General features: G+C 39.4%; 1 pseudogene across 1 annotated transcript; it reads right to left on the bottom strand.

Annotated features, from left to right (window-relative positions):
* Window positions 1-6,896: 6,896 nt before the first annotated feature.
* On the bottom strand, window positions 6,897-7,136 carry LOC307065036 (annotated as a pseudogene). Its single transcript has one exon. The product of its transcript is annotated as an uncharacterized misc_RNA (transcript).
* Window positions 7,137-16,034: the final 8,898 nt, after the last annotated feature.

Below are 16,034 nucleotides of genomic sequence, written 5' to 3'. Positions count from 1 at the left end.
GCTGTTTAGAGAACAACATTCTGGAGTGTTAATATCTGAAAGAAAGTATATGACAGTGTTCACATGAAGGAATTCCTACAGAGGGAAGAGCAAAACCTTGTTAAGAAGAGATAGCATCTCGCCAGTCTCTTGCTTTAATCTCTTTAATACCTTTTAATGAATTTATGACTTCTCTCTCGCTCTTTAGAAATCGTTTCATCAGCCCATAGAAAACCTTCCCTTTTCTCATACAACTTTTCCAGTAAAAATATCTTTGTTTGAAAGAAACGACTGATGTTTTCTGTTTTGGTTTCGTTTTATCTTTTTTTTTTTATGAAAACAACATCTTCAAAAATGGCCATCACCAGTTCTGAATTCTGGGCAAGTTCACAAGCAATTCCTATGATCATTTTCTCTCATGAGGTCCCGACAAGATGACTCATGTACAGAGCAAAGGGCAATCAGGAAGAAGGTAAGGGCCTCACACCTTCTAAGATAAATGCCTCTGACATGACAGCAGTGTGACACCAAAAAGGTATCGAAAAAGGGAAAATACTTTGTACTTTATCTCTTCATGACAAAATTTCCTCTTAATTCCTTTTTCGATAGAGAAATTCAAACTAGGTAGCAGAAATCTATTAAATACAATATAACATTGTGCTCAAATGCCAAGCTCCCATCCACTAAGTACCATTAGATCCATGATCATAACTTTGAACCCATCAGATTTGCTGTCTCCAGCATAAACTCAACATTCAGGGGCCCGAGAACAAGGTTGAACAGAAGAATCAGGGTCTCCATACGCAATCGGGACTCAAGTAGCAGGAGGATGGCCGTCTTGCCAGAGAGGACCATAATATTTGGGCTTGCTGCCCCGCCCAGGGGTAAGTGGAGCTGCCAAAACTGGCCTGGTCCAAACATTTCCCAACCAAAATGCAAATCCATCCATAACTGGCTTGGCAGGGACTCTGAAACCAGGAAATGTCCTGCTCAGGATCCCCTCACTGGATTATGGTCTCATGACTCACAGAGTCCCTGCCTTGGCTCTCTGTTTCAATGGTTTATGGTAGTGGGAGGGTTTTAGGGCTCTCTAACTTGTAGTCAAAATCTCCCTTTCTTGATTGAGGAAGATGACCCTTTTTTATCTTTCACCATCCTAGACTTCTAAAACTGCCTGCCTAGTTGCACTTGATCTGGTGACTATTTTATTGTACATACTGGTTTGAAAAGGGCCTGGCTACCTGGTGAAACATGTCTCTTTACCTCAAGTCTTTCTTACAATGCATTTCCCCTTGATTCATGGTTTGCTAAGCAAAGTCTCCTTTCTTCTTTGAAAATGCAGTGAGGGAAATTTGAAGATCATGTCATATGACTTCTCTTCATGATACTTAGACACGGTTAGTAAAGTGTTGACCTCTAGGGTCACTGCTTTGTTCCTTCAAATAAAGAACATCCAGCAGTCAGATTCCTGTGACCTTTATAAATCTGTTTTACATTCGGCCACAGGAATTCACTAGTACCGTAGCAACACCTAACATAACTCAGATGACCTGGCAGCTCAGACCCTAGACTTACAACAGAAATGAAGCTTTTTGCTCATACCTCCCAAAAGTGACATACAACCTGCTCCTACCTAATTTCTCCCAACTAAGCTCTTTGGATTTCTTCAACTTTGAAGGAAACAAGATTGTTCAAATTTTCTGGCTTCCTGTTCCTTTGAAATTATTGGAAAACCCAATTTAATATGCAATGCCAATCAAGCAACTAATTTTATATGCATTTAATAATTATGAACTATTTAAACACATTTTGTTTCACATCAAATCTAGGGGTAAATTCAACAGAAAGTTGAGATCACTTTATTAAAAATGCAGCCACTGAAGTTCATTGTCATTCATATACAACTTCTTAATCATTAATAATAATTTTGTTATAATTTAAACGATTTTTTTCATTTCCCATTTGGGTCACAGCAGAACATATGTCAAATAAACCTATTTCCTGCTCTATTTTCTTCATACAATTTGTCAAGGTGCTGGAAGGAATGTGTGATGGATAATTTATGGGTAAGATTCACTGGCGCAGTGTCCCTGCTTATCTGGTCAAGCATTATTCTGGGTGTTTCTATAAGGATTCTTTTGGATGGGAGTATTATTTGAACCAGTGGCATGAGTAATGGCAGTTGCCCTCTATATGGTGGGAACCCCTCATCCAATACACTGACAGCCTAGAAAGAACAAGGCTGATGCTCTCCCGGTTAAAAGATCATTCCCCTGTCGGTTGGACTTCCAGTAGTGTTTCAGCTCTGCAGACTTTGAGTGTTCCAGGCTTTGTAATGTCTCTCTCTCTCTGTCCTAGTCCCTCTCTTTCTGTAATATATTTCTGTATGTATATATGTATATATATATATATATATAGTAATATATAATTTGAATATTTCATCTGTCATTTCATGTACATGATTACCTATAGCCAATTAAATTTAAAAATTTGAAAGTTATTAAGAAGTGAATTTAAAGTAAAACATTTAATGTTATATGACACATGTGATGTGGAATTATGACAAATATAATCAGCTTTTAGCGAATAACTGAAGTTCAGGAAACAGTGCCCTAACATGTTGTCCAAAGATTTCATTTTTGCCTTTTCAGAGATTTACCTGTCAAAAGTTCTTTGACAGTTCCTCTCTTCTATCGTGGACCTGAACACTACTCTTTTCTATGCTGTCCCCTTGGACACTGAAGCTTCTCGCTATGGGCCATGGCTGGTGAAGGGCCCTGTCTGGTTTAGGATTAATGTTGAGACTCTCACTTTATATTACTGTAGAATGTGGGAACACATGTTTAATGGAATTAAGATGTCCCATTTCACCTGACGTGAACACTTCCGTAGACTGCTGTCTTGTGCTTAAAATTCCTTTATCAGGAAATAAATCTCTTATATTCCATAAGTAAATATCAGGTTTCAATTGTGTGAAACCAAATATAGATATAAGATACTTATAAGACTCATAGCATCAAGTATAAGTGATTGGGCATGGGGTTGGTAGAGGAGAGAGGATCAGAGAACTAAAGGTCTGTAATCTAGATGAAATATGAAGTTAGGGCTCATCTGATATATTTGCTTTCTTCTACTGTTTCCAAACATATTTTTGGTCTTTGAAGACAGTAATTAAAAATTTTTTTCACTGTTTTTTCTCTATCTTCTTTCAACAGCCCACAATGCTCAACCTGCCATATTACCTCATTACCCAATATCTACCCCTTAACAGTCCAATTTAGTACTTTGACATGTTGCCTATGCATTTAGTAATAGTCCTTTCATATCTTTCATAACTCTTCCTGCAGTCAGAAGGAAGAAATGGCCTAGTAGCTTGTTTTGGTCAAATAATCAGGAAGTTTTTCAGGAATGTGGTTTTATAATGAGAAAGGAGGAAGAAGAGGAGAATGAGGAGGAGAGGAAGAGAAAGAGGAGATATTTGAAACCTGTGAAAGAGTCCCCAGCTAGGCATGTGCCAGAAGGCCAGGACATAACCTTTCCCTGAAGTGCAGCCACATCTTCACTCACTACTATATATTTTTAAAATATTATGATAAATTGTTATAAAAATGAAGTTACATCATATAATACATAATGGGGAAAACATAAAGATGTTCAAAAATGAGCACGTCTATTAAATTGCCAAAAATAATCAGTTTATATTTTGCTGTATTTAGTGTTAGGAGTTTTCAATTTTCATAAACCCACACACATGCATACATGCCTGTGAGGTTACTGATTTGAGATCTTTCGTCTATCGTAATATGTATACCTCTAGCCGTAAGTTGCTCTCTTTGAGCTGCACTACATTTATCCCTAAGGTTCTTTTATGTTTTTTTTCATTTTCATTCATCCCAAAGTCTTTTCTATTTACTTGTTATTTCTTCTTCACACCATTGGTTATTGAGGAATGTGTTGCAAAACTCCCAGTTGTCAGAGAAACAGAGAGTAGAATGGTGGTCAGCAGGGGTTGAAGGTTGGGGCAAAACTGGATATTTTGGGCAAATGGTACGAGCCTACAGTCATACAATGAATAAGCTCTAGGAGTCTATGGTACAGCATGGTGAGTCCAGTTAATAACACTCAGTTTTGTACTTAAAACTTGCTGAGAAAGTAGACCTTAAGCATTATCAACACACACACACACACACAAACACAAACACAGAGGCATAAACACATTTAAATGGTTACTGATGAAGTAATTAATGTATTAAGTGACCGATGGTCATAACCACTGTACAAAATAGACATCTGTGAAATCATCACATTATACACCACAAATAGGTACAATTTAGTTTGTCAATTATACCTCAATAAACCCGGAGGGGAAAGATGAAAGAATAACCATCATACAAAAGAGTAACAACATTTGAGAATCTCTGTGTTCCTTCACCTCCTAGCCTCTCTTAGGCTCTGATACTATTCTCTGAGACAGCTTTCCTTATCCTTTGTTCTCTGAGGGCCTTGTATACACCTCACAGTGGATAATCCCTTTTAGTCACCTGTACTGACCACTTATGCAGTGGGTAGGGTGGAAGTGGGGAAAATAGTGCTGGAAAGTTGTTACTATTCCTGAAAAATCATCCTTTTTTGTTATGGCACATAGTTTATTTAGTTCTCAATTCCCTCAAAAACTTATTAGGCACCTGGAATAATTCAGTCCTCTAATCATTTCTATGTCCTAGGGATCTCACTAAGGTCCTTTTCTAGTAGTAATTTTCTGGTGTGATTAAATTGCTGCCTTTCCATCTGAACATAATACAGCTACCATGAGCTTCCCTGACACACAGGTGGAAAGACTACAAGTTTTATCTCTTTTCTCTGTTGTAACAGTTAGCTGAAATTAGACTTCAAATTCAAAATTAGACTTCTAATCTCATCTCTTTCTCTTTAGGGCTTACAAATTGTGAGTTTTCTAATTCAACAAGGTTTTGAGTTTCTGGGCTGTATTTTTTTGTTTGTTTTCATTTTTTTCATTTCTGGCGTGCCAACCAGAAAGTTTTTCCTGAACATATGTCTACTGAAATACCTTGGTCAAATCAACAAATGACCAACATTCGGTCTGCCTCTAAAGATACCATGGACAAACATTACTGCAAATATTTTGCCATTGAATAAAATGTATCACCACATTTATGGCTTCCAATATCAGATTCCTTGCCAGACACCCCCAGACTCCTAAGCCAATGCCACAATTTTAAGTTTTGCTATAGGGGCATCCCACCTCAAATAACTAATTTCTGTGTCAGGTCAAATAACAGTAGCTACAGTAGAGACAACTCCCAAATATCAGTGTTGATTTCTCTCATTTCAATGTCTGATGAGGGTTGAGCAGTAATCTAGGCATCTTTTTGCTTCTGCAGTTGTAGCATCTTGGACTCCTTTAATTCTAGGACCAAAAGAAGAGATATGCCTAAAGAAAACATCCTTTTTCATGGCTTGCTGCATTAGCAAGCTATGCACTTAGATAACAAGCTACATAGCAACAGTCATTTTGTAAATCTAGATCAACAATGGAAACCCCAGTGTACCTCAAAGTTGGGTCAAAATAATCAAGAAAGCAATTTCAGAGGTGACAAAATGTAATAAGACCCTGAGGTTGTTGAGTTTTGGAGTAAGAAGAGCACGTTGTACACAAGGAGAGCAGGCAGCACTTTGCCTGGTTAGGACTGTTTAAAATTCCTTCTATTGGGCTTCCCTGGTGGCGCAGTGGTTGAGAGTCCGCCTTCCGATGCAGGAGACACGGGTTCGTACCCCGGTCTGGGAAGATCCCACATGCTGCGGAGCGGCTGGGCCCGTGAGCCATGGCCGCGGAGCCTGTGCTCCACAATGGGAGATGCCACAGCAGTGAGAGGCCCGCGTACCTCAAAAAAAAAAAATCCCTTTCTTTTGTATTACCCATGTTTTCAGAAGTAATATTATTTTATGCAGAATATCCCAATAAGTTCCCAAAGTGTTTTATCTGTGATGTCACATTAAAAATACTGTTAAATTGGGGAAGAAAAAGGACACAGAATATGAACGGGTAATAGAATTTAAGAATCTCCTTGTTTGCTGTACTAGGTATGTCTAGCTACTTTCCTGCTGGAGCAAACATGGTGGCGGTGGTGATGGTAACAATGGGAGAGACAATGATGATCAGCCACATCACAAAGTGCCAATTATGTGCCCGGCATTGTGGCAACTGAATCACACACATTCATGTAAATTTTATGCCTAAGAAATTTTCCACTGTAAATGTGATTTCCCCACATTTCAGCAAGGTATTGAAATCCTGAGGAGTTAAATAATGTGTTCCTCAAATCAACCAAGCAATTATTAAGAAAATAAACTGCATTTAAAATTATATAGAAATAATCATCGATATGACTCAAAATTAAGATAACACTGATTGTGAGAGTCTAAAACTTGGGATCAAAGAAGGAGAGAAGCCAACCAGAATTATGATATGATACTGCTAAAAGCAGGTTTTAAAAGACAGAAAAATTTTTTTCCCATCACACGAAAGAATTGTATTTTATTCAGGAAGTGGAAGATAAGTAGCAATTGCTCAGCTGGTAGCAACTCCTGCCCAGGTGACAGACAGACACAGAAGACAGTGAGAGAATCCTCAGAGGTTGTCAGGAGGAGAGCTGCTGCTCTTCCTTCTGAGGCTCTGTGATGCTTTCTCGGGCACTTCCCAGAGGGAATCAGTATAGCAGCCTCTGATAGGAAACTTCTGGCTGTCAGGAATCACCACACACATACTGCATGTTGAAAAGTGGAGAAGCTTCTTCTGTATCCATAATAGGCTTTGAAGCGAAGATGAAGGTGGAGCTCTGGAACTAGTTGAGCCAATTGCCCTTATCCTTTCCTGATTCAGATAAAAGCTCAAGCTCTTACATGCTCTTGGGTGGACACTTCTTCTAGCAATGATGGGGAAGTGGCACAGGAAGGCATTTCTGCTGGCACTGCTAAGGCAAGCATGGCTCAGGGAAGTTTATAAGTGGGCAAGGTTCTGGACACTTGGGAGGTGGGCAAGGCTCATGACATTTAGATGGGCAAGGCTCAGGGCACTTATGTGGGCACACTGGTAGTGGATGTTAAGGTTGCTTGCACTGCTGCTGTTGAGAAGACATCTTTCTGGAGTCTTAATATCTGAAAGAAAGTATATGACAGTTTTCACAAGAAGGAATTCCTACAGAGAGAAGAGCAAAAGTTTGTGTGATACCAACCGACAGTATCTCTCCAATCTGTGCTTTAATCTTTTTAATACCTTTTAATGAATTTCTCACTTCTCTCTTACTCTTTTGCAAATTGTTTCATCAGCCCAGAGAAATCTTCTCTTTTCTCATAACTTTTCCAATGAAAATATCTTCTTTGAAGTGATGTTTTTTGTTTTTGCTCTTTTTATTTATGAAAACAACATTTTCAAAGAGGCCGTCCCAAGTTCTAAAATCCTAAGCAAGCTCACAAGCAATTCCTATCTTCATTTTCTCTCATGAGTTCCCAACAGGATGACTTATGTACAGAGCATAGGGCAATCAGGAAGAATGCAAGGGCCTCACACCTTCTAAGACAAATACCTGTGACATAACAGTAGAGGGACATCAAAAAGGTATAGAAAAAAATAATACTTTTTTCTTTATCTCTTCATGTCAAAATTTCCTGTTAATTTCTTTTTCAGTAGAGGAATTCAAACTAGGTATCATAAGTCTAATAAATCAGTATACCAGTTTGCTCAAATGCCATGTTCCCATACATTAAGTAGCATTAAACCCATGATCATGACTTTGGACCCATAAAATTTGCTGTCCCCAACATAAATTCAACATTTTGGGCACAAAGAATAAAGCTGAACTGAAGAAGCTGAGTCACCAGCTTCTCCAAAGTCAATTGGGACTCAAGCATCAGGATGATGGCAGTCATGCAGCAGAGAACCTTTATATTGGGGCTTCTTGCCCCACTCAGGGGGAAGTGAAGCTGCCAAAACGGGCATGACCCAATCATTTCACAACCAAAATTCAAATCCATCCATAACTGGCTTGGCAGGGACTCTGAGAACAGGAAATGTCCTGTTCCAGTTTCTCCTCACTGGATTATGTTCTCATGACTCACAGAGTCCCTGCCTTAGCTCTCAGTTTTGGTGGTTTATGGCAGTGGGAGGATTTGTGGGGTTCTCTTACTTATAGTCAAAGGCTCCCTTTTTTTATTGGGAAGATGATCATTTTCTCTCTTTCACCTTCCTTGAATTCTAAAACAGCCTGCCTAGTTGCAATTGAACTGTTGGCCATTTTGTTGTACATATTGGTTTGAAAAAATCGTGACTACCTGGTGACACCTTTCTCTTTACCTCAAGTCCTTCTCATAATGCATTTCCCCTTGATCCACGGCTTGCTACTCTAAGTCTCCTTTATTCTTCTAAACTGGATCGAGGGCATGTTGCAGCTCAGCTTAGCTGCCTTCCCATCATGTAACTTAGATACCTTCAGAAAAGTGGTGGTCTCTAAGGTCCTTATATCATTTATTTGCTCCTTCAAATGAAGGACATCAAGCAGATTCCTATTACTCTCATAAACCTGTTTCTCTTCCAGCCACAGAGATTAACTAGTAGTGTAGCATCACCTACCATAATTTGATATTCTGGCAGCTCAGACCCTAGACCTACAACCGAAAGAAAGCTTTTTCTCATAACTCCCTAACATGACATATCACCTGCTCTTACATAATTTCTCCCGACTGACCTCTTTCTACTTCTTCACCTTTGAAGAAAGCTCAGAGGATTATTCAAATTTTCTGTCTTCCTGCTCCTGTGAAATTATTGGAAAACCCATTTAATAAGCAATGCCATTCAAACAACTATTTTTATATGAAAGTTGGAATCACTTTATTAACAATTCAGTCACTGAAGTTAAGTGCCATTCATACAGAACCTCTTAATCATTAATCATAATTTTATTACTATTTTAACACATTTTTTAGATTTTCCATATTGGTCACATGGAACATAAGTCAAGTAAACCTCTTTCCTTCTCTGCTTGCTTCATACAATTTGTCAGTGTGCTGGAAGGAAGGTTTGATGGTTAATTTATGGCTCAACTTGACTGGAACTGGATACCGAGATATCTGGTCAAACGTTATTCTGGATGAATTTCTAAGGATCTTTTCAGATCAGATTAATATTTAAATCAGTGGCGTGAGTAAAGGAAGTTGCCCTCGATATGGTGGGTTGTCCTCATCCAACCCTCTGAAGGCCTGAATGGAACAAAATTCTGACCGTCCCCTGGTTAAGAGATAACTCCCCTGCCTGATTGTCTTCCAGCAGTGTTTTGGCTTTGCAGATTTTGTATTTGCCAGACTTTATAATCTCTCTCTCTCTGTCTCTGTCTAATATATATATATATATATATATATATATATATACACTTATATATGTATTGTAATATATAATTTGAATATTTCATCTACCATTTCATGTACATGATTGCCTATGTCTAATTAAGTTAAAAATTCAGTTAGTATAAAGTGAAGGTAAAAAATATTAATCTTAAATGATACATGTGATGTGTAATTATGACAAATATAGTGAGCCTTTAGGGAAGAACTAAAGTTCTGGAAACAATGCCCTATTATGTTCTCCCACCCTGTCGAAAGATTTCACTTCTGCCTTTTCAGAGATTTGGCTCTCAACAGTTCTTCATAGTTCCTCTGTTCTTTCCTTTTCAGTTCTTATCCTTGGGTGCTGAAGCTTTTTGTTATGGACCATGGCTGGTGGGAGGTTATGCCTTGTTTAGGAATAAAGTTACAACTCTCACTTTATGTTACTCTAGGATGTGGGAACACACTTTTAATGGGATCAGGATGTCCATCTCACCTGACCCCAACACTTCTCTAGACTGCTGTCATGTGGTTAAAATTCTTTTATCAGGAAATAGATCCCTTTAATTCCATAAGTAAATATCAGGTTTAAATTGTATGAAACCAAAAATAAATATAAGATACAATTTAAGATTCACATCATCACATACAAGTGATCAAGGGTAAGTTTGGGAGGGGGAGAGGATCCGAGCACTAAATGTCTGAAATCTAGATGAAATATGAACTTAGGGCTGATATGGTATGTTTTCTTCTACATTATCCCAACATGTTTTAGGTCTTTAAAAGAGAGTAATTTAAAATTTTTATTTCAATGTTTATTCTCTGTCTTCTCCTTCAAACCTCCAGAACCCTCAACCTTCCATGTAACATTCACTCCCAATGTATGCCTCTTAACTGTTCAATTTGGTACATTGACATGTGTCAATGCATTTAGTAATAGCCCTTTCATATCTTTTTTAATTCTTCCTGTAGTCTGGAGGAAGAATTGGCCTAGTAACTTGTCTTGACCAAATAATCAGGAAGCTTTTCAGGAATGTGGTTTTATAATGGGAAAGGAGGAAGAAGAGGAGAATGAAGAGGAGAAGAAGAGAAATAGGAGACACTTGAAACTGTGAAACAGCCACCAGCTAGGCATTTGCCAGAAGTCCAGGACATAATCTTTCCCTGCAGCTCGGCCACATCTTCACTGACTACTATATATTTTTTTAAAATATTATAATAAATAGTTATAAAAATGAAATTATATTACATATAATAGGGAACATAAAGCTCTTAAAAATGAGCATCAATATTAAACTGCCGGAAATAATCATTGTTTATATTTTGCTGTATTTAGTGTTATGATTTTTTAAATGTTTTAATAAATCCACATGCATGCATGCATGTATATCAGTTTACTTATTAGAGATCTTTCAGCTTTTGTAATATAGATGTCTCCAGAAGTAAATTTCTCTCTAAACACTGCATTACATGTATTACTAAAGTTCTAGTATGTTGTTTTCGTTTTCATTCCTCCCAAAGTATTTTCTAATTTTATTTGTTATTTCTTGTTTGAGCCATCGGTTATTTAGGAAAGTATTGCTGAGCTCACAGATATCACAGAAACAAAGAATAGAATGGCGGTCAGCAGGGACTGAGGGGTGGGGCAAAAGTGGAGATTTTGGGCAAAGGTTACAAGCCTTCAGTCATAAGAGGAATAAGCTCTAGGAGACAATGTACAGCATAATGACTATAGGTAACAAAACTGTGTTGTTTGCTTGAAACTTACTAAGAGATTAGACCTTAAGCAGTCTCACCACATGCACACACACACACACACAAACACACAATTAAAGGGTTACTATTGAGGTGATTAATGTGCTAAGTAACCCGATGGTGGTAATCATTGCACAAAATATACATATATCAAGTCATCACATTATACACTGTAAATATATACAACTTAATTTGTCAATTATACCTCAATAAAGCTGGAGGGGAAAAGATGAAAGTATAACCATGATACAAAAGAGTAACAATGTTTGAGAATCTCTGTGTTCCTTCTCCTCCTTGCCTCCCTTAGGCTATGATAATATTCTCTGACAGAGCTTCCCTCATCCATTATTCCCTGTGGGCCTTGTATCCATCTCACAGTTGTTATTCCCTTTTAGTCACCTGTACTGACCACATATGAAGGAGGTAGTATGGAAAGTGGGGGAAATGAGGGCTAGAAAGTCATTTCTATTATTGAAAAATCAAGGTCTTTTTAGTATTGGCACACAGTTTATTTTGTCATCAATTCTCTCAAAAACTTATTAGGCACCTGATATATTTCATTCCTCCAATCATTTGTATGTTCTAGGATCCCCACTTAGGTCCTTTCCTAGAAGTGATTTTCTGGCCTGATTTATTTTGCTGCCTTTATCCCTGAACATAAGAGAGCTCACTGGCACACAGGTGGAAAGACTACAACTTCTGTCTCTTTTCTCTGCTGCTACATACAATTGAAAGTGGACATAAAGTTCAAAACCACTTCTAATCTCATCTCTTCCTCTTTGGGGCTTACAAGTGGTGAGTTTTCTAGTTTAACAAGGTTTTGAATTTCTAGACTACATTTTTTTTCTTTCATTTCTGGCTTGAAAATCAGACAGTAATTTCCTGAACATATGTTTATAGCTTGGTGAACACAACAAATAACCAATATTTGGTCTGCCTCCCAAGTTATATGGACAACCATTATATGAAACGTTTTGCCATTGAATAACATGTATCACAACATTTTTGGTTTCCAATATCAGTTTCCTTGCAAACTACCTCCAGACTCGTAAGACAAGGCCACAGTTTTCAGATTTGTTACAATAGCAACCCACTTGATGAACTAATTTCTGTGTTAAGTCAAATAACACTAGTTACAGTAGAGACAGCTCCCAAATGCCTGTGTTTATATCTCACTCATGTTATAGTCTGATGAAAGTTGAGCAGTAATCTGGGAATCTTTTTCCTTTTGCAGTTCTATCATCTTATATTCCTTTATTTCTAGCATTGTGAGTAAATAATGTAGTTAGAGAAACATCCTCTAAATCCTGTGTATGTTTATGTATAGTATGATTTAATATGAAGACTTTGTTGCTTTTAAAAATAATGCTATTTTAGTGTGTGTGTGTGTGTGTGTGTGTGTGTGTGTGTGTGTGTGGTTTGAATTAACTATTCTGTTTGTGGACACTTAGGACCTCAAGAAGAGGTATGCTTAATGATAAAAGAAATTACCTCAAGATGATGCAGTAGAAGGATGTTCTCTCACCCTTTCTTACGAGAACACTGGAATGACAACTGCTGAACAACCATTGACAAAAAAGTGCTGGAGCCTACCAAAAAAGATACCCTACATCCAAAGACAAAAAGAAGCCACAACAAGGTGGTAGGAAAGGTGCAATCACAATAAAATAAAATTCCATACCTACGACATGGGTGACCCACAAACTGGAAAACAATTATATCACAGAAGTTCTCCCACTGGAGTGAAAGTTCTGAGCCCCACATTAGGTTTCCCAGCCTGGGAGTCCAGCAATGGGAGAAGGAGTCCCCAGTGAATCTGGCTTTGAAGACCAGGAAGATTTGATTGCAGCACTTCCACAGGACTGGGGTAAAACAGAGTCTCCACTCTTGGAGGACATGCACAGAGACTTGTGTGCATCAGGACTCAGGGGTAAAAATCAGTGAACCAATAAGAGACTGGGCCAGATCTACTTGCTAGTATTGGAGCATCTCCTGCAGATGCGGAAGGTGGCTGTGGCTCACTCTAGGGACAAAGACACTGGTGGCAACAGTTCTAGGAAGTCCTCCTTGGTGTGAACCCTCCTGGAGACCACCATTAACCCCACCAAACAGCATGTAGACTCTAGTGCTGGGTCTCCTCATGCCAAAGAATGAACGGGGAGTGGAACACAGCCCCACCCATCAGCAGACAAGTGGATTAAAGTCTTACTGAGCAGAACTCTGCCCACCAGAGGGACAAGGTTCAGCTCTACCCACCACCAGTCCCTCCCATCAGGAAGCTTGTACAAGCCTCTTAAGTAGACTCATCCACCAGAGGACAGACAGCAGAAGAAAGAAGAACTACAGTACTGCAGCCTGCAGGATGGAAACCACATCACAAAAAATTAGACAAAATGAAATGTCAGAGGGATATATCCCAGATAAAGAAACAAGATAAAATCCCAGAAAAACAACGAAGTTGAGTGCAGATAGACAACTTTCTGGAAAAGGAAATTGGAATAATGATAGTGAAGATGATCCAGGATCTCAGAAAATGAATGGAGGCAAAGATCAAGAAGATGCAAGAAATGTTTAACAAAGACCTAGAAGAACTAAAAAACAGACAAACAGAGATGAATAATACAATAAGTGAGATGAAAAATACACTAGAAGTAATCATAGCAGAATAACTGAGGCAGAAGAACAGATAAGTGACCTGGAAGTCAAAATGATGGGAAATCTCTGCTGTGGAACAAAATAAAGAAAAAAGAATGAAAAGAAATAAAGATAGTCGCAGAGACCTCTGGGACAACATTAAACGCACCAATATTCACATTATAGGGGTCCCAGAAGGAGAAGAGAGAGAGAAAGGACCTGAGAAAATATTTGAAGATATAATAGCTGAAAACTTTCCTAACATGGGAAAGGAAACAGTCACCCAAGTCCAGGAAGTGCAGAGAGTCCCAGGCAGGATAAACCCAAGGAGGAACATGTCAAGGCACATAATAATCAAATTGACAAAAATTAAAGACAAAGAAAAAATATTAAAAGCAACAGGGAAAAGTGACAAATAACATACAAGGGAACTCCCATAAGGTTATCAGCTGACTGCTCACCTGAAACTCTGCAGGTCAGAAGGGAGAGGCACGGTATATTTAACGTGTTGAAAGGGAAGAATCTACAACCAAGAATAATCTACCCAGCAAGGCTCTCATTCAGATTTGACAGAGAAGTCAAAAGCTTTACAGACAATCAAAAGCTAAGAGAATTCAGCACCACCAGACCAGCTTTAAAACAAATGCTAAAGAACTTCTCTAGGCGGGAAAAAGAACAGGAAAGTAAAACAACCTTGTACATATATACACTGCTATATCAAAACCTCATGAGAACAGCAAACCCAAAACTACAATAGATACACACATAAAAGATAAAGCAATGCAAAAACAACACTAAAGATGATCATCAGGGAGGAGTTGAGGAAGATGGCGGAAGAGTAAGACACGGAGATCACCTTCCTCCCCACAGATACATCAGAAATACATTTACACGTGGAACTGCTCCTATAGAACACCCACTGAATGCTGGCAGAAGACCTCACACCTCCAAAAAGGCAAGAAAATCCCCCACGTACCTCGGTAGGGCAAAAGAAAAAAGAAAAAACAGAGACAAAACAATAGGGACGGGACCTGCACAAGTGGGAGGGAGCTGTGAAGGAGGAAAGGTTTCCACACACTAGAAAGGCCCATCGTGGGCAGACACTGTGGGTGGCGGAGGGGGGAAGTTTCAGAGCCACGGAGAAGAGCGCAGCAACAGAGGTGTAGAGGGCAAACCGGAGAGATTCCCGCACAGAGGATTGGTGCCGACCTGCACTCACCAGCCCGAGGGGCTTGTCTGCTCACATGCTGGGGCAGGCGGGGGCTGGGAGCTGAGGCTCGGGTTTCAGTTGGAGCACAGGGAGAGCACTGGGGTTGGCGGTGTGAACACAGCCTGAAGGGGTTAGTGCACCACGGCTGGCCAGGAGGGAGTCCGGGGAACAAGTCTGGACTTGCCGAAGACGCAAGAGAATTTTTCTTCCCTCTTTGTTTCCTGGTGCGCAAGGAGAGGGGATTAAGAGCGCTGCTTAAAGGAGCTCCAGAGACAGGCGTGAGCCACGGCTAACAGCGAGGACCCAGGGACAGACATGAGATGATAAAACTGCTGCTGCCACCACCAAGAAGCCTGAGTGCGAGCACAGATCACTATCCACACCTCCCCTCCTGGGAGCCTGTGTAGCCCGCCACTGCCAGGGTCCCAGGATCCAGGGCCAAATTCCCAAGGAGAACGCACGGCGCACCTCAGGCTGGTGGAACGGCACGCCGACCTCTGCCTCTGCAGGCTCGCCCTGCATCCGTATCCCTCCCACTCCCCAGCCTGAGTGAGCCAGAGCAGGTGAATCAGCTGCTCCTTTAACCCCGACCTGTCTGAGCAAAGAACAGACACCCTCAAGCGACATACATGCAGAGGCGGGGCCACATCCAAGCTGAAACCCGGGAGCTGTGCAAACAAAGAAAAGGGGAAATTTCTCACAGCAGCCTCAGGAGCAGCAGATTAAATATCCACAGTCAACCTGATGTACCCTGCAACTGTGGAATACCTGAATAGACAACGAATCAACCCAAACTGAGGAGGTGGACTTTGAGAGCAAGATATATTATTTTTTCCCCTTTTCCTCTTTTTGTGAGTGTGTATGTGTATGCTTCTGTGTGAGATTTGGTCTGTAAAGCTTTGCTTTCACCATTTGTCCTAAGGTTCTGTCCGTCGTTTTTTTTTTTTTTTTTTTTACTTAAAAATTTTTTTTCTTAATAATTATTTTTATTTTAATAACTTTATTTTACCTTTATTTTATTTTATCCTCTTTCTTTCATTCTTTCTATTGTTTGGCCCTT

This window comes from Hyperoodon ampullatus, assembly GCF_949752795.1.
Source record: "Hyperoodon ampullatus genome assembly, chromosome: 2".
NCBI lineage: Eukaryota > Metazoa > Chordata > Mammalia > Artiodactyla > Ziphiidae > Hyperoodon > Hyperoodon ampullatus.
Note: the sequence above shows the minus strand (reverse complement) of the source record. Positions and strands in the feature narration are given on the sequence as shown.